This window comes from Amblyomma americanum, chromosome 1, assembly GCF_052857255.1.
Source record: "Amblyomma americanum isolate KBUSLIRL-KWMA chromosome 1, ASM5285725v1, whole genome shotgun sequence".
NCBI classification, from domain to species: Eukaryota; Metazoa; Arthropoda; class Arachnida; order Ixodida; family Ixodidae; genus Amblyomma; species Amblyomma americanum.
Window position 1 is genome coordinate 229,753,005 of NC_135497.1, and position 26,255 is coordinate 229,779,259.

The window sequence follows — 26,255 nt, forward strand, 5'->3', positions numbered from 1 at the left end:
GACGTCGATGCCGCGGTCAGCTGATTCTAAGGATCTCTCGGCAAAACCCAAGCTTGCTAGTCTAACCCCCCCCCCCCCAGCCCCTCCAAAGGTTCGCAATGCGCTAAATGCCCCACGCCGCACGTCAAGAAGGCCAACCCGGTGTCAGCAGTACCAGTCATGGTGATTTTCGCCAGCTCTACTTTGCCTGGCAAGGACCCTGCACCACTGCCAGCGCCTGCATTCAAGTTAAACCAGGCCACTGACGTGGGCCCTTCTTGCTCTCCAGCGGTGTTCGCATCTTCCAAGGAGCCTGACACCAGTGGCTCGGCCGGCGTCACAAGCAGGTTCAACGCGAGCCCACCGTAGGTGCAGTTTCCAACCATGCTGCAGCGTCATGAGCCGTCGTCTAGCAAGATGCCTAGGCTGACCAGGCCAACGGACGTTCCCCGCCTGGTCGTTGTTGTGGTTCTGGGGCCACCTCCAGTTGTCGCTACCTCGCCGGTGTCCTCTTCCATGAACGGCTCGGCGTTAGTGGCACGGGCGCCGCTCGTGCGGCCGCCCGCTGCGTTCAAGCCCACCACGGCGGGCAGTGCGCATGTCAGTCACATGCAGTCCACCTCAGCCATTCCCCTGCCTCGCACCTCACTGCGCCTCCCGTAGCTGCCTGCCTGGGTACAGGGCTGCCCCGCCCGGCAGGATTTACGAGAATATCACGGCCCGCAGCACGCCTAGCTGCCTTCAACTGCCACCACGAGTTCCTAGGCGCCGTCCGAAAGCTAGACCGCAGCACCACAGCCAGGGTCGCCCGCCTGAGCCGCGCCTTCGGACACCGTACGCCCTGCACGATTCTTTGACGGCTTGTCCAGCACTTTGTTACCACCGCTTTGTGTATCACATAACTCGATCTGTTCGTTTTTTTACTTTATTGCGCACCGTGCTAGGGGGGAGCCCTGTAGCGACCCGCGCAGCTGGCAGTGCGAGTGACGCCGAAAAGAACGAAGTGTCCCCAGGACGCGCTGGAGAGAACGCTTTCGGCAACCGGCCTGGCAGCAACGTTGACATCCCGCTCCGCCGGCTCACCAGCCGTGGCTACCGGGACCTGCAATAAATGTGGATCATCCTCAACAGGCATCCGAAAGTGCTTGTATATACGCAGCCCAGCGAATCTGTTGGGAGGGTTCTCCATAGACGGAATCGCAGCGGGGCCGCGGTGTGTCGCGTCGATGTCGTTAAAATCACCATATTTTTATACGAAAACTACGACAACAACGCATGAACTTATGCGCCGAAGAAGCACTCGCAAAGGAACAAACAAATGCTTCCGCTCACTGCCGATTCTTCTTAATGTTCGCTGCGCAGACGCAGCGTGGCGTCGATTTCGTGAAAATCGCCATGGGCCTTTCGGCGTAATAAAGATGAATGCATTTGAAATTTTAAATGTTTATGTATTTATTGTTATGCGCAATTTACTAAATGAATATCGAAGTAAACGAAACTTCAATTTAATTCCGAGTGCCTCATTCATCAATTTGGCAACAAAATGTCTTTAGCCGTTTCATTTTGGATTCATTGATTGTTTTGAGGCGGATACAAACAGGCAACAATGTTTTTAAAGCGAAAGCTTTACTGGAAGCGAACTTGCGGTTTCGCCGCGGCGGTACTCCGAGGAGGCACATGACGTCACAACGCGCGCCACGCCGCGGATATTTCTCTCTCTTTCGCTCACTACTGGGCATGCGCCACTAGAAGCACCGAGCCACAGGTAAAGTGTACTAGAAGAGGGCAGTGGGCTCACTTCCCGTCGTTCCCTGATGTCGTTCATGTCAAGCACGAAAGGTGGTGCCACCAGCAACTTCACTGTAGCTTCGTGCTGGTCGGCGCTGCTCGGTCGCTCACATATATATATATGTACGCGCTGCTTTAGTTCCTGAACCTACTTTTATGGGGGAAACGGCTGACGGACGCTCCGTACATGATCTGCAAAGGAATTCATTAGTTAGCGTTTTTATGCCGAAAGGCTGCGGCGCGGCGCTGATGTCAACTTCACTGTAGCGGGCCATGTCGACCGTGTTGGAGCACGTGCGTGAAGCAAAAATCGTTGACATTTCCGGCGCGCCCGCCAGTGGGAGCTTGGCTGGAGAGTAAGCCCACTGCCCCCTTGTAGTACACTTTACCACAGGTGTTCCGCCGCTGCGCAGCGCCGCGCCTTTCCTCAAAACCCAACTTTCAATTTTCAGTTTTCTCTTTCTTCTTTCCCTCCTTCCTTTATCCCTTCCTTTACGGCGCGGTTCCGGTGTCCACCGAGATATGTGAGACGGTTACTGGGCCACTTCCTTTCCTAAAAATCCAACCAAAACAAGTGAGCCGACGGCGTTCATAGAGTTCATCCGCTTTCGAATATCGCAACACACTCAGGATAGCCCCGATACCGAAAAACATGGATCCGAACCTGCATAAAGGATGCAGAGAAGCTAGGGCAAAATATGTTCAACAAATTCTAGCCGAAAAAGAAAACACACTATACACAGATGCGGCTGCGTACAGGAGAGATACTCGAGAAACCAGAAACAGGATGGTAGCAATGGCAATAACTCTGAACACAGGGAAATAGCCAGCGCATCACTCAGGGACAGTGCCGCCGAGGAAGTCGAAGAGGCTGCCCTGGCTGCGGCGGAAGGCTACAGCACCCGATGGTCTCTTACAATATTAACAGACTCGCAAGCAGCATGCTGAAATTACATGAATGGCGAAATAGGAAGGAAAGCACTCCATATCCTTAAATCAGCCAAAATTCCGCAAACCGAAGAAAAACAACTGCAACACGCAATCGTGTGGGTACCAGAACACACCAGGTTCGCCGCAAACGTAGAGGCAGATAGGATTGCTCGACAGCACACAAACCGAGCCTCCATTCAAATTGACCTCGACAACCCAGGAGCAGACCAGTTACGCCTGAGCTACTCAGACATTCTAAACTATCACGGGGGAACGCGACTCAAATATCCGCCGCCCCATAAAAGCCTACACTGACAAGAAGCAGTCGGCTGGAGGCTGCTGCAAACGGGGACATTCCCCAACCTAAATGAAATAAGTAAAATCTACCCCTCGCAATACAGCAGCAAATGCCCGTGTGGAGAGAAACCAACGTTAAGGCACATAACGTGGGTCTCTCAGAAAAAAAAGGATCTAGCTGCAATAATAAAAACCCGAGTGCGGAACAGTGGGAGTGGATGCTCTCCAGCGAGGAACCGGCCATCCAGCGCGGATTGGTGCGGAGAGCCTCCCTAGCGGCATACCTCAGTGGAGCCCTGGACCAGGGGCCCCAACCCTGTTAAGACAGACTGAAGCAACTCATCGGAAGATGAAGCCAGCCCAAGAGCGCTAATAACACATCTTACTAAATATCAATAAAGTTTTCCTCCTCCTCTTCATAGAGTTCAATGGCGTTGACAACTTTGAAAAGGCCGTTCATTTTCACGAAAGGAACGGCGCACAACCGGCTCCGTGGGCCAGTGGAGATATCAATCTCGCTTTCATGTACGTGGCGTTGGTGTCCAACTGCATAAGCCTGCTTTGATTGCGTTCCCCAGGCTAAATAGGCAGCGCGCCCTCCCTGCCACCCTGAGAGGTGGCATGCAGTTAGTGGTTGATCGCGAGTGACTGATCACCAAATGAACGCTGCGGCCTAGCTATTGCTGCAGTGCCGCATGTCAGCCACAACGCTGTCAGCGCTAATGCAGTCAGGCCACATCACTCTCTAACCACCGCCACATGTATCAAAGCACGAATGAGGCGTCCGCATATCCAGGGAGCCAGTTATGCGTCCTTCCTTTGCTCAAAGCCATCACCGTCTAGAGCATTGTCAACGCCAACGCCAATGAACACAGTGAACGCCTACATCTTTCGCTTTGTATATCCTTGATTAGTTGAGCTAATCCACATTAATTTGTTTGTAAGGGAGCGACTAAGAATATTTCCTGTTCATCGTGCCTGGCGTCAGTGCATCTCACGCTGCTTAAATCTGTTTACAGGGTCGAGGCCATCATGCGGCAACGCCATTCGCTGTTGTTCCTCGTTCGTTGTTTACTGGCGTCCTGTGTATGCAGCGTTGCGCCATTTCCGTGACAAACAGGGATTACGCAAAACGTATGCAGTGCCCGAGGAATAATGTATATGTTGTGGTGAACAGTGCCTACAGACAAATGTATATACCCTCTGTAAGGCGGCTATAGCGAAAGCTAGACGTCTGCGGCAAAAAGAACACTCCCGAAGGTGAGCGTGCCCGTAGGCGTATCCCAGCAGAGGGCCCAGGCAATACTCTCGCCGCGACCTTGGCGAACCTGCGTGCAACATGATCTGGTGGGCCAGTTGGCCAGACATGGTTCTTGTAAATCAGTGCAACGGCTCAGAGCTGGGTTTTGTCCCTTCCTTGTGTGGCTTCGAGCAGTTGCGCTGTTTTACAAGGACCTCAGCGAAGCGGGGGGCGCGTGGACACACTTTCGAGAGGGTTCGCGTGCTGCGGGTCCTCTTCCCTCCCTCAGCGCCGCCGCCCACTTCTCCAAGCTTCGGAGATGATTATTATTTAAAAGCGTGTTGCATGCTGTTATGCGGTTCTTGGTCAGGCTTCGACGAAGGAAGTAGACAGGCCCCGGCTTTCGGAAAGCTTACTCTTTCTTCTGTGTGTGTTTTGTTTCTGTACCATTTTTGACGTTTTATAAAAGTCTGCAGTTCCTCTGTTCGTCCTTGTGTCATCATCCGTCCATCGTCTGGCTGTCTGCTTCACGTCCAACGCCAAATAAACGAGCACCTCGTCGAAACGAGGTGGCGAAGAAGAGCCGTGAACTTACTCTCCCGTTACTAACTATAGCGCTAGCTCTCACAATCCATCCTTACTGATGACTACAGCAAGGTTGAGTAGGAAAAAATTGGCAGTGGCTTAGCTCAGCTATGCCAGTATATACGTAGCGAGAGCTGTATAGTTCCCCGCTGGTTATGTATGTTGTCGAGTTGGTTGTTGTCACTAAGATGTTAAGCATTGAAGAAGTATTCGGTGAGACCCATTGTTTATTTATTCAATTGTTTTGACAGAGATAAACACTGCCCGATGATCGGTAAAGTAACACGCAGTTGTCTCAATGCTGCCTACACAGTATTTAGACTGGTTTCTTTCTCTCAGATACACAAGGTCAATCCTTGCGGCCCAGGATCCAGAGTACCCAGGCTCGAACCCGACCGCGGCGGCTCCGTTTAGATGGAGACGAAACGCTAAGGCGCCCGTGCGCTGTGCGATGTCAGTGCACGTTAAAAATCCCCAGGTGATCGAAATTATTCTGGAGGCCTCCACTACGCCACCTCTTTCTTCCTTTCTTCTCTCAGCCCCTCCTTTATCACGCCGGTGCACTTTGATGCAGTAGGAAGCTCTGAAAAGCGCAACACTTTGATGCGTTCAGCGGAACGGTATACGTGTGATCCATGCGACGCCTGCCGTGGAAACCGACACCGTGGACCGCGGCCGTAAGGTTAATAATAATAATAATAATAATTGTTTTCTGGAGGGAAAGGAAATGGCGGTGGTGGTGGTGGTGAAAACATTTATTACGGATGAATAGGAGGTATGTTTGGATCAGCCCGTAAGGGACCGATCCGTACAAGCACTAGGTGGAGGTCCCTAGTATGGGACCCCAGTGGTGGTTGCCGCCGCCCGGGCGCGCCCGACTAAGGCTTGTTGGGCCTGTAAGTCGTGGCAGCCGAGCAGGGTCGCCTCCCAGTCCTCCCGGGTTGGGTTGGGGATGGGGGGAATAGCGGGGTTGGAGGGGCAGGCCCAAACCATGTGATATGTGTCAGAGGACACTGCACTACAGTGTGGGCAGCTGCCACTAAAGGAGGGGTCAAAATGTTTTAGCGCTGCCGGGCACAGCAATGTATTGGTGAGAAGGCGGAGAAGGAGGAAATGGCGCAGTATCTGTCTCACATATCGGCGAACACCTGAACCGCCCCATAAGGGAAGGGATAAAGGAGGGACTCCGGAAAAGGTGACGAAGCGCGCGGCACACCCACTCCTCCTCCCTGTTTGTCATGGTAACGGCGAATGCGCACAACTGGCCTCCCCCATGTACCATGGTAACAGCGCATGCGCGCAACTGGCCTCTCGCGTGTACCACGAAATGCTCGACTGGTAGCCTAGTGTAGCTCCAGCCACAAAAAAAAATTACAACGTTTACGTTTGTTGTGTAAATGGTGAACTTCAACGAAAGTTAGCGTAAACGTCAATATATTTTTTTCTGACCCTTCCAATTTCATCTCCTTCACGGTGCCGGTTCAGGTGTCCACGCACTGCAAGACTACTACCGCGCCTGTGAAAATGCGCTCCCTCTGTGCCTTCGGCAGAGCGGGGGCCGCTCGTGCCTTGAGCCAGTGGCGTCGCGGACCGCGCCGGGTGCTGCACCGAGTGGGGTGCTGCTGCAGCACGGAGAGCGATGGCCAAGGTTGCGACGCTGTGATTGTCACTCGAGCATTAGTGGTTGAAATATTAAAGGTGAAGGTGAAAACAAGCTCGTCTTTCATTTACGCGCAATTTAGAACATTCTAACCTATATTGGGACAGGGCACTCTGCATATTACACCAAGCTCGTACACAGCCTGGCTATTTCCTCAAACCGCAACACCACGAGACGTTCACTGCCTGTGGAAGTCCTTACTCCAATTCTGCAGAGTGGATGACGGCTCAGGAAGAATACTTTTTCCGGAAAGAGAGAAAAAATATTTATTGATATTTTCAGTTTAAGGTGTTCGTTCTCCAGCCATGCAAACCGTGGAACATGCAGCTTCTGCGTACCCAACGCCCGGCTGACGCAGCAAGCAAGAGCCACTTCTTTTTTTTTCTGGCAAAATAAAGACTGAACAACAAGAAGATGCCCAAATGATGCTCACATTTCTCGCCAATTAATTTCCTCTCTGAGTTTGCACAGTTTAAATCCAGACATCCCTGCATGCATAAAATAGGCGCGGTCTACATTTCTTCATTAATGCTCCCAACGGAACAAAAAATGGCAAGCGCTTGTTTTTCTGGTCCTTAATCATTCAGGAATAAATCCGTTAGCATTGTCCCGACGAAAGGTGTCGTTTTATCTATCGATCTCCGCTCCGGTTATGAGCACATCACTGTGAGGGACATGGGCCTCGAAAAAACTTCACTTGTTCCGCTTTGCGGCCCAATTACTTTCGTTGAGCGGGTGATGGACCCTTTCTTTTGATGGTTCAAGTGGACTACCTGCTTTTGCTACCTCGAAGTTGTGGTCTTCTCGCCTACGTTTTCTGGGCACCTCGAAGTACTTTCCACTGTTCCTGCTAGTTTTCTTCAAGCGAGACTCCAGCTTAATTCCGCGACCTGCCAATTCGGTCGCCGCCAGCTTACCATTCTTGACCATCTGCTCGACGCCTTTGGAGCGCAACCGGACACAGGCAAATCCGTGCCGTCAAGGACTTCCCTATTCCCCAGCCAACAAATGATATCCGGAGCTATGCCTGCCTTTGTTCGTAGTTCCACCGTTCCGCTAAACAGTTCGCCGATATTTTCGGTCCACTAACGAAATATTTAAGGAAAAATGATCCTGAGGCCTTGCCCATGCGGAATCCTTTCTCGATGGTCATCACGTTGCTGACTAGTCCGCCTATTTCAGCCTATTTTGACGAATCAGCCCCTGCCCAAGTTCGCACGGCAGCGGACATGAAATTGGTGTTGTGCTATAGTCCCACAGCAGCAGGGCCATGAGCGCATCATGACAAGTGCCTGCCGCCTCCTCTCCGCTGTCGAGCGAAATTGCTCCGTCACTGAACACGAGTATTTGAAACTTGTATATGTTGTTGCCAAATTGCGCCCTTTAAATGTACTACATACGGTTGGCATTTCACAGTACATATTGACCGACCACCATGCCCTTTGCTTGCTATTTCGCAAAAAGGTCCGACTGGATCGTTGGGCTTTGAGTGTGGAGGAGTATTTGTTCACTGTCACGTACAAGTCCGAGCGTTTGCACCATGAAGCGGACTGCTTTTGTCGACACCCGTGGAGCCGCCTGACTTGAGTGAGACCGAGGTTAATTGGGTCATGCCTGTTCTCCATATCAGACTTTATCAACATCGCCGACCAAGAGCGCCCCAATCTCCCAATGCGACCGCTTACTCCGCAAACCCGAATGCCTTCCACCGACTTTATATGGCCTCCGCGAAGGCCCTCTGTGTCGCTGCATTGTCCGTTCTGCCTCTGTCTGTCCCGAGCGGCTGCTTGCGGTTTTACAGTGGCTCCATTCAGCGGTGATTCTTTCGGCGGGGAGTGTTTTACGGCAGGCTCGATATCTGCTTGAGTGAAGCAAAGCTTCTGCGCTCGAATGCAACTTCGAATGCAGCAGTTTCTACGAGTACTATAGTACATGATCATGAATACCTGCGCTTTTGAATAAAAGAAAACAGCGCCAATGCTAAAAGCACGTGTGCTCACACACGCGACACAGAAACACAAAAATGCAAGTGCTGTCTGCGCTGTTCGTCATATAGAGCCGATATCGCACGGAGTGCAGTTGTAGACGATGCCATCGACGTTACTTCGAATTTCCAAAGCTGACACACATGCTGAACGTATGTTGCGCTTTCCCGCCACTGTGCTTCAAGTCGCGTGTCTTAAAAAGAATATAAACGACCCTTGTTTATATAATTTCAACCTATTCAGAGAACCCGAGAAAACAAATTTCGAAACGCTCCCCAAAAAAGTGCAGTTATACAGGTCACCTGTCAAATCACAGCGCAGTGCCAGCTGTGCCTTCAGGATCGTCTGCTTCAGCCCTCAAGCACTTATCTAAATTACCAGGAATTCGGAACAAGCGTTTCTAGTACCCTTGGCGGTCACCACGTGGCGCATGGTTTTGAACACTGAAAAATAGTGCGTTATATAGCATCATCCATGCATGATTGAAGGAAGAAAGAGAATGAGTGAGTGTCTGCAGAAAAGAACGCGACAGGGCGCTGTCCCGAATTCCAGTCAATGGTGGACACACTTCAGCGCTGCTTTGTCTGGGAGTTGCGTATGGCCTGATTTTGGGGGTAATGAATCCTGTGCATGCAGACATCATGCAGATGCAACTGTAAGGACAAGTGAGGCCAACTGCTTGTGTCGAAAGTTTCGCTTTAATGGAAGAAAAAAATAGCGCGCGGGAGGCGTGCGGGGAGCGCGCACCAAGACACCCTATACTCGAAGTCTTCACCTTCACCTTCGTCTTCTCTTGGAAATATTTAGCAGATTCCTGCCCTTCAGTGAGATCATCATCTCACTGAATACACCCATTGCAGGACAATGGGCTCTCGCATATCTCTCCAATTAACCCTGTCCTGTGCCAGTAGCGGCCAGTCTATCGCCACAAAATTCTTAATCTCATCCGCCCACCTAATTTTCTGCCAACCCCTGCTACGCTTGCCTTCTCTTGGAACCCAACCCATTACCCTTAACGAACATCGGTAATCTTTCCTTTGCATTACATGCCCTGCTCAAGCCCATTTCTTCCTCTTCATTTCGGCTAGGATGTCATTAACAAGCGTTTGTTCCCTGACCCACTCAGTTCTCTTCCGGTGTCTTAACGTTATTGCGATCACTTCCATTTCCATAGCTCAGTGCGTTGTCCTCAATTTAAGTTGAACCCTTTCCGTTAGCCTCCACGTTTCTGCCCCGTAGTGATTACCTGTAAAATACCGCTGTTATATACTTTTTCTTGGGGGTTATTGGTAAACAACCATTCATAATCTGACGGAACCTGCTAAATGCGCTCCATGTCATTCTTATTCTTATAGTTATTTCACTGTGATCCGGATCTGCGGTCACTACCTGCCCTAAGTAGACGTATTCTTTTACCACTTCCAGCGCATCGCTAAGAATTGTAAACTGCTGTTCCTTTCCGGGACTGTTCAAAATTACTTTTCGGCATATTAATTTTTAGACCCACCGTTCCGCTCTGGATGTCGAAGTCATTGATCATGCTTTTCAGTTCATCCCCTGAGTGACTTAACAAGGCAATGCCATCAGCGAATCGCAGATTACTAAGGTACTCTTCATTAACTCTTGTCCCCAACTGTTTCTAATCCAGACTATGCCTGTGCCGTTTTTTTGCACATGGCACCCCCAGTCGAATTGCCACAGGCTTTCGCCGAACACACTATAGAATTTCCAAAGTGTCTAAATTTTTTCTAGCGTTTGGTATTGGGGGAATTCGCCTTCCTGTGGCGCTTCTCTGAACCGCTTGCCGTGTAATCACTGGGCCGCTTGGGAGCCATCCGACTTACTCGACTGCAACGAGACGTCTGATGAAGGAGCGTCGCCGCGCCTGCCGCTGACGCGCGCACTGGCTCCATCTGGTGCGCGAGTGACGTCACTGCTGTTATGCGCAGCGAGTTGAGATTCTTGTTGTTCGGAGTGGAGAGGGGGTCACAGCGAGTGCATTTGTCTCTCTCTTCTGAGGGTGGTGGTGGTGGTTGTTGCTATGAACGAGGGGGGGGGGGTGGAGGGATACTGGCCCCGACGTATGTTGGCCCTTTGGGCATCACTCTTGGGGGCCAGTCTCTGTCCGCAGGGTCACCATTCACACGGCACATAATCCAGGAGCGCGGCGGTAGATGGACCTCGGCATTCCAGGGAGGCGGGTCACCGCAGCAGCAGCAGCCGCAACAGGAAACGGGAGGATGAACGGCGCGCACTGGGAGTGGCGCGCGCGCGTCGGGGGCTTGCGGGAAGCAAGCGGCCATGACCCCCGACCAGCCGAAAGGCTGGCCAGAAGCGGGCGAGGACTGCAGGGAAGCCGGGGCTGGCTGCAGAAGGCCACCAGGTGGCGGCCGGTGAGGACCGCGATGGACTGCTACAGGGTAGCAGCGCGGCGGGGTACGCTGAATACCGCCGTCTCCGACGGCGCGTAGGAGCTGTGTCTACAGCAGGGGCGTCAGGCAGCTGGCGCCAAGTGGACCGGCGGTCGTGTCCAGGATCACGGGATGCGGGCCTGGGCGTACCGCTGGGGGGCTGCCTCAGTATGGCAGCAGGGCAAAAACACTGGAGACCGCCGTGGAAGGCAGCGTGTCGGGGCAGTGCGTGCGGGGAGGGCGGAGGGCAGCAGGGAAGCCACGCTCTCGTCCAGGACAACACAGCAGGCGTCGAGGGGGTGGACGAGCCATCGTAGTCAGCTGTACCGGCTGCTGGGGGTTGCAGGAACATGGGCCGTCGCCGCTGCAGCTGACGACGACGGCCCGAAGAGGCTCTCCCGGCGGGCGAGGAGTAGGGCGAGGGGCGCCTACGCGGGCGACGGGCCGGCGGGGCGGCCTAGTAGATGGGGGAGGGCGCCGGACGGCGCTGGGCCAACACCCTCTAGAGAATTTGAGAAGGCCTGAGTACTCCTCCCGTGACGTCACGAAAAGAGGCCCACAGTCGCCGCCACTTACGGTAGAGTTTGTGGAATCGCAGCTTGGATCACCTAGCAGAAATAAGCTTCCTTTGATAAATCCACCCTTTTTTTTCTGCTAAACGCTAGAATACAGAGCAGGCACTTTACGAAGCATTTGTTTAGAGACAATAGCCATTAACCAGCTTTGTAAAGGTTGTTTATAGGTACTAATATCAGCAACTCTGTCGCGTTCTCGTCTTTCTCAGTAAACGCTTTTCCTTGCACATTCCTTTAAACTAATTTATCTCTGTTTTAAATCTTTTACCTCCCTTATATCGCCCTCCTACGGAGCTGAGCGGATACCGGCCAGATGGCATTAATATCGGCGCAAGATAAGCTCATGGAGCATATGACCTTGCAGCGTCTGAACGAGCGGGCTGCGGAGGCTGATTTGTTTGACGAGCGGCAGACGGGTTTCCGTGGGATGCGGTGCGCGGCTGATTCTATATTGGACATTGTTACAGCGCTGAAGCATGCCAGGGTGGCAGGCCAGGTAGCGCTGCTGCTGCTACTGGACGTCTCGGGCGCTTTTGACAACGTTCAGCGCGCACCAATTCTCGCGGTGCTTGAGGGGGCTGGTGTGAGCGGGCGCCTTTTGCGATACGTTCATGGCTTCCTGAGCGGGCGCACCATGCACGTACGAGTAGGGGGTAAGCTCTCCAAGCCTCGCCCGGTGGACATGGGCGTGCCGCAGGGCTCTGTCCTATCACCATTTCTGTTTAATGTGGCCATGTCAGTGGTGCCGGCCTCCCTCCCCACGAGCGGTCGACACCATGTGTACATGTCCATATATGCAGACGACATAGCTCTATGGTGCCGGGGAACACCGGGCGAGGCGTTCCGCGTGCGGGGGTGCCCTCAGGGAGCCCTGACCGCAATCGATGCCAGCTTGCGCGGCCTTGGTCTGTCGCTGAGCGCGGACAAATCGGTGGCCGTGGCCTGCGTTTCGCGCTCGCGCGCGCACCTTGCGCCACTGTCACTGGACGGGACTCCGATTCCTTGGCGTAAATCGGTGCGGTACCTTGGCCTGGATATCGACTGGCGCCTTTCCTTCCGCCCCGCGGCGACCAAGGCCTGTCTGCGGATGAAGAGGATCACCGCCGCCGTGCACAAGCTCACCGCTCGAGGCCAGGGCATCTCCCAACAAGCCGCGCTGCGGCTATACAATGACGCAGCTATGGGGGCGGTGCTCTATACGCTGTAGCTCGTCACGGTGCGCAAGCCGTGCTGGAAGAACCTCGAGTTCCAGCAGCGCAATTCCCACGCGCGTGTGCCTCGGAGTGCCCAAAAACTCTCAGCGCGCCGCAATGTTGGCCGAGGCACGAGCGTGGCCACTTGAGCTCCTAGCAGCGCGCAGGGCAATGAGTCACATATACCGGCTTCACCGCGCACCGGACGGAGGCTGTTAATAATAATAATAATAATTGGTTTTTGGGGAAAGGAAATGGTGCAGTATCTGTCTCATATATCTTTGGACACCTGAACCGCGCCGTAAGGGAAGGGATATAGGAGGGAGTGAAAGAAGAAAGGAAGAATAGGTGCCGTAGTGGAGGGCTCCGGAATAATTTCGACCACCTTGGGAACTTTAACGTGCACTGACACCGCACAGCACACGGGCGCCTTAGCGTTTTTCCTCCATAAAAACGCAGCCGCCGCGGTCGGGTTCGGACCCGGGAACTCCGGATCAGTAGTCGAGCGCCCTAACCACTGAGCCACCGCCACGGAGGCTGGCTGCTGCAGCGTTTCCGCTCGAGCCCGCGCTCACAAATGGGCGCGGCGCTGCTCGAGTATGAGCAATTGATTGAAGGCCCACCCCCCTACAACTCCTGCGCGCCCTGGCCTGCTGCCTCGGAGGTACAGCGAGAGATCGTCGGCATCGCGGGAAAGCGCAGCACATCCCTGTGTGCTGTGCAGCAGCTGGCCAGAGCTGTCATGCACGAGGAGCTCCAGGACCATCTCCTCGTGTACACCGACGGCTCAATGGCCCGCGACAGCTGCTCCCTTGCAGCGGCGGCTACCATCCCCGCCCTGCGACTGCACAGCCAGCAACACGCAAACTTTCTGGGCTCCTCCACCACGGCGGAGTTGATGGGGATCCGGCTCGGGCTGGACCTGCTGCTCACCCTCGACCCTCCGCCGCCCAGGAGTGCTCTGCTGTGCGACTCCCGCGCCGCCCTCAGCCGCTTAGAATCTAACGGCCACGGTACCCCACTGGTGCTGGAAATTCGCTCGCGTATCAAGCGCCTCGCGCAGAGAGGATGTGCCGTGCGTGCACAGTGGGTGCCCGGTCACTGCGGCATCGCCGGCAACGAAGAAGCTGACGACCTCGCGACCACTGCACATCAACTACCTGCCAGCGATCTGCCCCTTGCGCTGGAAGACGTGCGTGCGGCCATCCACGACCATCTCCGAAAGCAGCACCCAGACCCACGCATCGCAGGAGGTGAGCGCATCGACAGTATCACCGGCTGTCGCGCACTTACACGGTCGCAACGTGTAATGATCCTCCGCGCGCGCGTTGGCTGCGTGTGGCCCGGGGAACGACGGGTGCGTCACGGAATCGCGACGAGTGATGTGTTGACGGATGCGGTGCATTGGAAACACTAGAACACCTGCTCCTTCACTGTGCCGCATTCGCCGATGCTCGTCGCGATATGCTAGCGGCCTATAGGGCACTGGGCATACTACTAGACTCCCTCAAGACACTATTGTGGCCGCAGGGCAGTGCGCGCACTCGTGAGCGAACCATGGTGAGCCTCTGTGCATTCCCCGGACACACGGGCTTGACGTCCCGTCTGTTCTTCGTCAGGTATTTACACGCAGTGACCGAACGCTCCGTGAGTTCGACCTTGAACGATAAATAACTGGACGCCCCACTCCAGTTGTAGCCAACACAGTGCTGTGCGCGTTTTAATTTCTCCAACATGAACTTAATGCGCGCACAACCTGGACACATTTCTTATTGTGTAAATAGTCTATATATATTACTTCTCCCCCTATCCTCTCTTCCTGTCTCCCCACCTCATTCACTTCATTTCTCCATTCAGCATACTATCGTTTATTTCCGCTGCCCCAGCTCAGGTGCTTCAGTATTGATGGCAGATGCCGGGGCTAGCAAAAATCTTTTCCTTCCTTTTTTGCTATTATTTTAATAAAAACAACTACAACCACCACGCACCTAAAAGCGCGAATGAGGAGTCCACTGACCAAGGAAGCCAGTTTTGCAGCTTTCCTTGATATCAGCGGAATATATAGCGTTGCCGACGCAAACACTAATGAATCCAATAAACGATGGTGGCCTACTACATTAAAACTGAAAATTGGTTTTTGAGGAAATTCAATGGCGCAGTAACTGTCCCACATACCGCGCTGGACAGCCGAACCCCGCCGTATGGAATGGGATGAAGAAGGGAGTGAATGAAGAAAGGAAGAAAGAGGTGTCATATTGGAGGTCTCCGGTATAACTTCGACCAACTGAGGATCTAATAATAATAATTGGTTTTTTGGGGAAAGGAAATGGCGCAGTATCTGTCTCATATATCGTTGGACACCTGAACCGCGCCGTAAGGGAAGGGATAAAGGAGGAAGTGAAAGAAGAAAGGAAGATGATGTGCCGTAGTGGAGGGCTCCGGAATAATTTCGACCACCTGGGGATCTTTAACGTGCACTGACATCGCACAGCACACGGGCGCCTTAGCGTTTTTTCCGACATATAAACGCAGCCGCCGCGGTCTTGAAAAAATTGGTTTTGGTGGAAGGAAATCGCACAGTATGTCTCACATCTCGGCCGACACCTGAAACGCGCTATAAAGGAAGGGATAAAGTAGGGAGCGAAATAAAAAAGAAAGAAAGAGGTGACCTCTAACGTGCACTGATGTCGGACAACACGCGGACACATTTTGCCTTTCGCCTCCATCGAAACGCTGCCGCCGTGATCAGCTTCGAACCCGGGAACTCCAGCTCAGTAGACGAGCGCTTTAACCACTAAGTCACAGTGGCGGGTCCTATTATATTGCTGAAATGAAATTCAGATTGGTTTTTGAGGAAGGGGGGATGCAGTAACTGTTGCACATATCTCGTTGGACATCCGCACCGCGCCATATGGGAAGGGATAAAGGAGGAGTTTAAAAAAGGAAGAAAGAGGTGCCGTAGTGGAGGTCTTCGGAATAATGTCCATCACCTGAGGAAGCTTAACGTGCACTCACATCGCACAGCACACGGACGAAAATCGATACGTTGGTTTTTGCGGTGTTTATGGAGGAAAAACGCTAAGGCGCCCGTGTGCTGTGCGATGTCAGTGCACGTTAAAGATCCCCAGGTGGTCGAAATTATTCCGGAGCCCTCCACTACGGCACCTATTCTTCCTTTCTTCTTTCACTCCCTCCTTTATCCCTTCCCTTACGGCGCGGTTCAGGTGTCCAAAGATATATGAGACAGATACTGCGCCATTTCCTTTCCCCCAAAAAACCAATTATTGGTTTTTGCGGAAAGGAAATGGCGCCGTATCTGTCTCACATCTCGACAGACACCTGAACCGCGCCGTAAGGGAAGATATAAAGGAGGGACTAAGAGAAGAGAAGAAGAAAGAGGGGACATAGTGGAGGGCTCCGGAATAATTTCAACCACCTGGGGATCTTTAACGTGCACTGACATCGTACAGTTCTGGTCGTACAGCTAAATTTAGCTTTGGCTCTGTCCTCTCTGACCCTATTACCTTCTGTAGCAATGGCACCCCCCAAGGATCCATTCTCTCCCCCTTTCTTTTCAATGTCGCCTTGCTCCCGCTACCTTCAAAATTAGACGCTATCCCTCTGCTATTCCAACCTTATACGCAGACGACATCACCCTCTGGGCATCAACAGGCAACTATGCTGAGGTTGAATATGCCCTTCACCAAGCGGTGGATGTCATTGAGCGCCACATAGCCGGTACCGACCTCTCGTGTTCACCTCAGAAGTCCAAGCTGCTGCTCATTCAAGGTCAACCCGGCCTCCACGGCCATCCTCCCATCTGCATTACTGCTAGTGGCCAACCCATACGCGAAGTATCCACCATTAGGGTATTGGGGCTTCTCATCCAGAGCAATCGGAAAAACACTTACACTCAGGCTGAACTTACAGTCTCTGTCTCGCAGACCATTCGTCTAATTCATCGCATTGCTAATAAACATAGAGGCATGCAAGAGGCTGACCTCCGACACCTTGTTCAGGCGTTTGTTATCTGTCGTCTCACATATACCCTCCCTTACCTTTACCTTAGCTGCCAGGAACGGGACCGCGTTGACTGCCTTATTAGACAGGCATACAAGACGGCTCTCCATCTCCACCACCGGACCCCCACGTATAAACTACTGGTATTAGGGGTCTACAACACTGTTACAGAGCTCTCGGAAGCTCATCTCACCGCTCAGTACTAGCGTCTCACCCACACCTCCACGGGGCGTCACATACTCGACGAGCTTGGAATAAGCTTCGAAACGACCATCGCCGACAAGGCCCAGCTGCCGTCCAATATCTACCGTCCAATACCTTATCGCTACCCCTCTGCCGAAAAACATGCACCCAGAGTATCATGTGGCTCGCCGCAAGGACAGGGCCAAGTCTCTGCATAAATAGTATTTAACAGATCAGACAGCGGTTTACGTCGGCGCCGCCGAATACTCTGATCGCGATGCTTTTCGCTCGCGGTTGTAAACTACTGTGGACGGCCTTTGGTTGCGTGCTCCATTCCCTTCAGGCCGTCTGAAAAGACCGAGGAGGCGGCCATAGCCTTGGCGATGGTCTCCACCTCTGCAGAAACCATCTTCAGCGACTCTACATCTGCGATTCGTAATTTCGCCAAAGGCCGTGTCACCCCCGTCATCCTATCTCTCCTCCGCTCCACCAAGGACAAACTCGGCCCGATTTAATTGATCTGGGTCTCTGCGCACTCATCCTATCCAGGGAACGAGGCGGCCCATAATTATGTCCAAGGATTCGTCGACCTGGATGTGGTGTCGCCCGTCCTGCGGACGGCGAGAGATCGTATGGTTACATTTCATGACATAACCATGCACTAACGCCTAGGTCGACTCCTATATCGCCCGTACATATTTCTCTAACTAAACCCCAAGAGGTTGCGTGGAGGCAACTCCAAACGAACACCTTCCCCAACCCTGCGATATATGGCCGCATATACCCTGGGGTCTACTCTCCGTGCTGTCAACTATGTGGCCAAAATGCCACTCTATCCCACATAATCTGGGCTTGCCCTCAGGACACCCCTCCGCGTGGTTTGCAGCACTCGAATCCAGACCAGTGGGAGGCCGCATTGCTCAGTTCCGACTCGGACACACAGATCCGGGTTGTGACAAGAGCCCTAGAACTCGCCGAACGCCACGGGCTCTTAGCCACTTGATGGGGCTGTAACCCCTCACCAACTGCTACCTTGGTCGATGAAAATAAAGTTTACCATCCTCCTCCTTACAGAAAAATCATGCGAAACCCTATTTTTAGAGCGCTGTTCTTCGCTGCATTTTTGTGGATTCCGCGTCGTCGGCGTGATTCTGAAAAGTGAATTTTTCACAGGAAAACTGCTTTACATTTTTATTAAAGGTCCGGTCGCGCTCAATATTAACTAACTCCCTTGGTTCCGTAAATTTTTAATCAGACACAATTTCGGGTGCCAGAAAAGGTCGATATGGTAATTTTTTTTTGCACGAGCTCGTGGCACTTTGAGGACGACGGAACTTGCTGGACACGTAGACCGTTCGAGGCACGCGAGCAAAAGTTCGAAGCACGAGGGTGGCGCAGGAGTTCGCCAGAGGGAAAACAAGAGCAGCCCCCTGCGAACAGTTCCATGCCAAGCTGTTCGCCTTCGAACTTCTTCGTCAGCCGTTCGTCGTCACCCGGGCCGAGGTGAGGGCTGCCAATAGCCCGTTGCTGCCGGCTCCGTCCACACTGCAGCCCCCCTCGACCCGCAGCCAAGGTAAGTACGCAACTTTTCCCTGTTTTGGGCTCGTGTATAGTTGTTATGCGCTTCGTTAGATGGCGTCACATTTCTCCTGGCGGTTCATTTCTTCAAAGCAATGGCGCGGTTCAGGTGTCAGCCGATAATGAGACCTACTGTGCCATTTCCTTTTCCCAACAGCCAATTCAATTCAATGGGTTTCAGGAAAGCAAAGGAAAAATAGATTTTAAACGGGTGCGAATAACCAAGCAAAGGTTCTCTGATTGGTGGCTAGAAACAAGGCAAGAGTGGAATCACATGAGTCAAGGCTGGCTGGCGTGAGCCACCGCCCGATTTGAATGGTTCTGCCTTATCAATCCAACTGTTTATCCACCCGAAGCACTGGAACATGCCTCGAATGCACGCCTATGGAACGCCCACATGTGGTTCTGGTGGAGCGATATTTGTAGAGCCAGTGGTGCGGAGTTCGCAAGAGTGCGACAGCACGCGTCACAGCACTCGAGTAAGGCTGGTGCCGCGCCTTCCTTAGTGATTAGGCGTTCGGTACCTTAGCCAGAGGACGTGGGATCGAATCCTGGCAGCGACTGCCCCGTTTCGATGTATACGCGAAGTTCTTTAAAGAACGCTGTGTGTTTGAAGTTACCGCAGTACCCCACCATACGAGGGCCACGTGTGACTGCAATCTGTCTGTACCGCTGGTTGTCAAATTCAGGGAAAGCGCCGAGTAGAATGGCAATGCAGTCGCCGCGTTTCGCTTGATGAGCGCGGACGTCCAGAATGTCTTAAATATTTGGCTTGAACGCTTGTCGTTGCATCGTGTTCTGTACAGAGGGGACGCTGGATTCAACACTGCTGCCGACCACAGCAACGTTGTTGTTAGCCTATCAAAACACGGCACATATCCACACTGGCGGATCGGTCAAGAATCGGGTGGCTATTCACCTGTACTTAGTTAATAAAAAAAGAAAAACACACGGGAAGGCAACACCGGTGGATTCTACCTCATGAACAGAAAAAGCCTGTGATTTTTCCACAGGAAGCGCAAGAAGTGCACATCAACGCCAGCTTCAAGAATGCTCGTCGCGATATGCTTGCGGACTATAGGGCGCTGGGCATAGTACCGGACTCCCTCAAGACGCTATTGTGGCCGCAGGGCAGTGCGCACACCCGTGAGCGAACCTTGGTGAGCCTCTGTGCGTTCCTCGAACAGAGGGACTTGACGACCCGTCTGTTCTCCGCAAGGTAGTTACACGCAGTGACCGAGCGCTCCGCGAGTTCCACCTAGGACGATTAACAACTGGACGCCCCACTCCAGTTGTAGTCAACATGTGTGCGCGTGTGATTCTATTGCTCCATCATGAACTAATCACGCGCACAACCTGAACACATTTCTTATTGTGTAAATAGTTTGCGTATAGCACCTCTCGCCCATTCTCCCGTCCTGTCCCCTCACCTCTTTTATTTCATTTCTTTTCTCCTTCTGCCTGCTATCCTTCATTTCCGCTGCCCCAGCTCAGGTGCTTCAGTATCGATGGCAGATGCCGAGGCTAGCAAAAATCTTTCCCCTCCTTTTTATTATCATTTTAATAAAAACCACTTACTACTACTAAGGAAGCGCCACGTGACAACGTTTTCTTTCTCTTTATTTGATGTTAGGAACGCTAGATGATGATGGAACTCCGTTGCCGCAGCGTTGTGCTGCCGCAACACCCTTCCAAACGGCTTCTGTTAGAATGCCGTGCAGTTCGGAAAGTGCTGAGACCCGATGCTGTATAGCACTGGGCTACGAAAAATTGAGGAAAGGAAACTGTGAAGTAATTCTCTCAGTTTTGGGTGGAATAACCGCTTTCAAATTACCGTTCGTTCGAAAATAGAAGCGCTGCTACCGCCGTGGGGTTCTTCTACAATAAGGTGGTGGTTACAACTTTTATTGCCACAAAATGGAAGGGATTAGTTGGGGCTGGGGCGAGGCCGTGTGGCTTCCAGTCGGGGGCGACCTCTTGAACTCGCGTGTCGAGGGCCAGCTGCCTTGTTTTTCTTGAACTGGCCAAGAGCTTGTCCCATTCTTCCGCTGAGGGAGCTAGCAAGAGTGTCGTAGGAGAGGGTTTGCTTCGCATTCGGGCAGTGAGCGCACCCTCCGACCCAAATTTCACGAGGGACGGGTTGATCTCGTTTCATGACATCACCCATCCCTTGCAAACACCCATCACCCATCCCTTGCAAACTGCAAACACGCTCCCCCCGCCGCGGTGGCTCAGTGGTTAGGGCGCTCGACTACTGATCCGGAGTTCCCGGGTTCGAACCCGACCGCGGCGGCTGCGTTTTTATGGAGGAAAAACGCTAAGGCGCCCGTGTGCTGTGCGATGTCAGTGCACGTTAAAGATCCCCAGGTGGTCGAAATTATTCCGGAGCCCTCCACTACGGCACCTATTCTTCCTTTCTTCTTTCACTCCCTCCTTTATCCCTTCCCTTACGGCGCGGTTCAGGTGTCCAAAGATATATGAGACAGATACTGCGCCATTTCCTTTCCCCAAAAAAACAATTATTATTATTAAACACGCTCCCTTCCTGAATTCGGCAGTGCATGCCCTCATGTATACCCTGGCCAGTACGACCCAAACTGCCATAAATGAGGTGAAAGGGCCACATGCAACATTCTGTGGAACTGAGCAAGTTATCCGCCTCCGGCGGAGCTGATAAAGCTGCCTTCTCCAGAGCTGTGGGAGGCCGTGCTGGTCAGCTCGAACCCCAAGATTCAAGTACGGGCAATCGAGCTGGCCACTGAGGTCGCCGCCAGCCACGGGCTAACGGCCATCTAGTACGTATCTCCTGCAACCTGCTCTCAACGCAATAAATGTTTTACAATCCAATCTATGGGCCGCCGCGGAGGCTCAGGGGCTACGGCGCTCGGCTGCTGACCCGAAAGACGCAGGTTCAATCACGGCCGCGGCGGTGGAATTTCAATGGAGGCGAAACTCTAGAGGCCCGTGTCCTGTACGATGTCAGTGCACGTTAAAGAACCCCAGGTGGCCGAAATTTCCGAAGCCCTTCACTACGGCATCCCTCATAGCCTGAGTCGCTTAGGGACGTTAAACCCCCATAAACCCATAAAAATTGGCTTTTGGAGAAAGGAATTGGAGCAGTATCTCTCACATCTCGGCGGACACCTGATCCGCGCCGTAAGGGAAGGGATAAAGGAGGGACTCAGAGAAGAAATGAAGAAAGGTGTCTCGTAATGGAGGGCTCCGGAATAAATTCGACCACCTGGGAATCTTTAACGTGCATGCACTGACCTTGCACAGCACATGGGTGTTAACTCGTGTTCGGGAAAGAGGCGACGCTGGTTTCAACACACCTGGCGACCACAGCAAGTCCAGCTTCAAGGAGGCGCCAAGTGACAACGTTTTTTTTTTATTTTTTGATGTTAGCAATGCTAGTTGATGGTGTAAGTTCGTTGCCGAAGCGTTGTTTTATTTATTTTTTATGCTAGGAACACTAGATACTACAGGATAGGATACATTTTACTGCTCTAACAAGGTCTTTCGGTCAGACAGAGGTCTTCATCTTCAAGCAGATGTCTCCCTCCGTCTTGCAGAGGTCGGCGCCCCTATTCCAGGGCACCGCTGAGGTTGGCTGCTCGCTGGGCATGGATGACCAATCCTCTTTGGGTTGCCGCTCGGAACCACACGCTCCCACTGCCCCGCACTCGGATTTGCTGAGCCTTGGAATCTCTGTCACATTGCCAAGTAATATGGTATAGGGTAGGTGTTGCACCGCACCATGGGCAGATGACCCTGTATTGGTTCGGGAACATTTTGCTAAGGATGTCTAAATTGGGGAAGGTTCCGGTTTGCAGCTTCCTCCAGTAAACTGCTTCTTGTTGATTTAGTTTGTTGTGGGGAGGAGGATACTTTAGTCTCGTCCCTCTGTAATAATTGAGAATGTCGGAGTACGTCGGGATTACCCTCAAGAAGTCCTCCGGGTCTTCGTTCAAGAGTGCTCGGTTAGTGTACTCGCGAGCGACTCTATCGACCCTTTGCTTGCCTTCTATCTCGGTATGTCCCGGTATCCAGAAAATGGTGTGTTTAATGTGATCTTTGGGTAGGCCTGCGCGGAGGAGGATTTGGAGCGCTTTATGACCTAATCTGCCGTTAATGTAGTTACGGCATGCCTCTTTCGAATCTGTGAGGATTAATGTTAAGGACTTATTCGCGGTTACCCTCGGCGGCCGCTAGAGCAACAGCCATTCCCTCTCCCTCGGTTTCCGTGCAGTCCCGTGCCGACGCGCAAGTGATATGCTTATAGTCTGAGCCTATTACTGTCGCGGTCAGTTTTTTCTCCGTTGTTCCCCGTCTCCGGGGGTACATCGCGGCGTCCGTGTAGATCGTGTTCGCCTTGACTGCCAAGTATTTTTCTACATATTTCGCTCGGACGTTTCGCCTAGCTGCGTGTAACAATGGATCCGTATTTTTGGGGAGCGAGCCTATTTTGATGGTGCTGCGGAAATTATCAGGCAGACTCGTTGTTCTCTGCTCTGCTCTTAGCGTTGCTTGATATCCCAGTCTTATGAGGAGCGCTCTGCCAGTGGTCGTCTGCTGGAGCCTGTCTTCGTGTGACTCTAGTCGCGCTTCTTTGAGTTCCTCGGACGAGTTGTGAAGTCTGAGGGCAGCAGCTTCTCCGTTGATGTGGTGGCTGGCAGGTGGAGGGCTGTCCTGTAGGCTTTCCTCACGGTGGCGTCGGCTTGGTCCCTTTCGCCCTTGTTGGTGTTGTAGTGCGGCAGGGAGTACGTGACTCGGCTGATCACAAGGCTTCTGACCAGCTTTATCGTGTCCCCCTCCCTCACACCGCTTCTTTGCGATACTCGGGTGATCATTCGGGTGACTTGCGATGTTGCTTGTTTGAGGAGGCCGATTGCGTGTGTACATCGCTGGTTGCTTTGCACCCACATTCCTAACAACCTAATTAGTTCTTTCTCCGGTATTTTTTGCCCTTCGAGGATGACGTTGAGATCTTCCTCCGATCGCCTTCCTCGCCTTACTATCAGGAGCTCAGACTTCTCCGTTGAACAGGCGAGGCCTCTTTTCTTGACGTGTTTTTCTGCGCACGTTGCTGCTGTTTGTAGGCGTTCTTCTTTTTGGATGAGCGAGACTTGGTTGGTCCAGACCGTGATATCGTCGGCCTATATGGTGTGTTGTATGCCTTCGATGTTTTCTAGTTTACAGGTCAATGCTATCATTGCGATGTTAAACAAAATTGGTGAAATGAAGGATCCCTGCGGGGTTCCTTAGTTGGGGGTGTGGAACTTGTCACTTCGCAGGTCTCCTAATCCCACTGTTGCCGTGCGATTTGAGAGGAATGCTTTCACATGCCTGTGTATTTTCATGCCGCTGTTTAGACCGTCCAACCCTTCCAGGATGGCTGCGTGGCTAACGTTGTCGAATGCACCCTTGACATCCAGTGCCATTATCACGTTCTTTCTGTTGTATGGAATGTTGCTGAGGACTTCTTCCTTGATCTGTAGGAGGACGTCTTCCGTAGATAATTTGGTGCGGAATCCGAACATGCTGTGGGGGTACAGATCTTCGTCTTCCATGTGTTGCTGCAATCTTGTTACCACCCGCTCGTAAAGCTTGCCAAGGCATGATGACGGAACTCCGTTGCCGCATCGTTGTGCTGCCGCGACACCCTTTCAGACGGCTTCTGTTCGAATGTCGTGCAGTTCGCGAAGCGCTGAGACACGATGCCGTAGCGCTGGGCTACGAAAAATTTGTTGTGAGGAAAGGAAACGGCGAAGTATTTGTCTTACCTCTCTGTGGAGCAACCGGTTTTCAATCCAGTGTCCGTTCGAAAATAGAAACGCTGGTACCGCCGTAGAACCCGACCGCGGCTGCTGCGTTTTTATGGAGGAAAAACGCCAAGGCGCCCGTGTGCTGTGCGATGTCAGTGCACGTTAAAGATCCCCAGGTAGTCGAAATTATTCTGGAGCCCTCCACTACGGCACCTATTTCTTCATTTCTTCTTTCACGCCCTCCTTTATCACTTCCCTTACGACGCGGTTCAGGTGTCCAACGATATACGAGACAGATACTGCGCCATTTCCTTTCCCCAAAAACCAATTATTATTATTATTATTACCGCCGTAGCGTTCTGCTGCAATAAGGTGGTGGTTACAACTTTATTTCCACTAAATGGAAGAGATTAGTTGGGGCTTGGGCGAGCCCAGGGTGCCCGCCAGACAGGGGCGACCTCGTCAGCTCACGTGATGAGGGCCAGCTGCGTTGTTTTTCTTGAACTGACCAAGAGCTTGTCCCATTCCTCCGCCGAGGGAGGTGGAAAGTGTCGGCGGAGCGGGTTTGGTTGTGCATTCCCATAAAATATGGTCTGGGGTGGAGTGCGTCCAGTCACCGCAGTGCGGGCATACAGGGTCATATTCACCTTGGGTGGTTAAACATAATCGGTAGGGGCCAAGAATGGCCTTTGTTAGTAGGCGTCTGAGTGCCGTGGCTTGCGCCCTGTCCAGGTCGGGGTGAGGGGCGGGATACGTGCAACTTAGGCCGCGATAAAAGTTTGTAATCTCCGCGTGCGAGCGAGGCGCCTCGGCGGGGGCGTCCGCTCCCGAGAGGTCTCCCGTCCCCCGGTTGGCTAAACGTACAGTAAGCCACTTTCACCTGTTCGTTTGTTCGAATGCCTCGCAGTTGCTGCGGCACTGTTCAGATTCAATTCTACGGATCATCCCAAGCTTCGAATGCCACGCTGTCCCGTTTTGGTTTTTCTTTTGATCGCAGGTGCCTCCGAGATTGTACACTGGTTACGCGGCCACAGCCGCGTAACCAGTGTACTATTCCGAACAGGCACGTGTCGGTAGAGTTAGCGTAGGCTGGCAAAGGGAAGGCACAGATACAACACTCCTTGGTGGCTTGTCCGCACTGTAAAGGGCAGGGACGAAAGAGGAAGCGAAAAAAAATACGGAGTGCGAAAGAGGCAGCGTAATAGAGGGTTACGCAGTAATTTCGACCGCTTGGCGTTCTTTACGAGCACGCATGTTGCACAGCACACGGGCATTTTCGTGATATAAAGGTCCCCTGAGGTGTTTGAAATAAATAGAGCTACTCGATTGAGCAGCGTACCAATCCAAGGGCCGCCTATACAATGGATATCAACGCAGCACTAATGTTCCAAATGTCCTATGCTACAGCTGCGTCGGGCATGGATATATCATGGATGGAAAAAAGCATCTTTTGCTGAGACAGCCGTCGTCGCTTCTGTGGACGCAGTTGATGCAACGCACCATTCTCCTTTCAGCAGTTCCCCTCAAACCTCTTTGAACTGTCCTTTGTTTGCACGCGGCAGTGGTTAGGCATAGCTGGAGCCCGTCGGCAGGCCCGTGCACTTTCCTCTATCGTCCTGTAATCAGCAAAGTAGCCTCTATGACTAGTTGGGTTTCAAAGCAGAGTTACCCTCCACTTGTCTTCGAGTTCCACAGCGCGCGTGCTCGAGACGCGTCGGGCCTTTGCATTCCCATAAGGAGCAGAGTTAACGCGGTATCATACGACCGTTCCATTTGGTTCTATACAGTTTTTTTTTTTCTTTATGCGTTCTTGGAGGCAGTTGGAAGCGCCGGCACGCGCATGACGTTTCCAATCGCATCCAATGACGCCGAGTCGGAGCACAGCGCGTGGCGTCGCATATGGGCCAATCGCAGAGCGGAAAAGGTCGCTATAAAAGAGAAACAGCGCAGCCTTTTCACCTTTCTACAGAGGCTCGGCAGGCAGTCGTCACACGAATCCTCCGGTGATTGCCAGTTGCGGTTGTTGCCCGTTAACTAAATGGGGAAAGGAGAGTGCAAAGACAAGA

The 26,255-nt window shown here is 52.6% G+C and overlaps 1 pseudogene across 1 annotated transcript in view; it reads left to right on the top strand.

Moving 5' to 3' along the window:
* Positions 1-363: 363 nt before the first annotated feature.
* LOC144116030 (nuclear hormone receptor FTZ-F1 beta-like) overlaps positions 364-26,255 on the top strand; it is an 84,460-nt pseudogene continuing 58,568 nt past the window's right edge. The window contains exons 1-2 of the transcript XR_013311685.1: positions 364-579; positions 18,197-18,419. The product of XR_013311685.1 is annotated as a nuclear hormone receptor FTZ-F1 beta-like (transcript). The remainder of the gene's footprint in view (positions 580-18,196; positions 18,420-26,255) is intronic.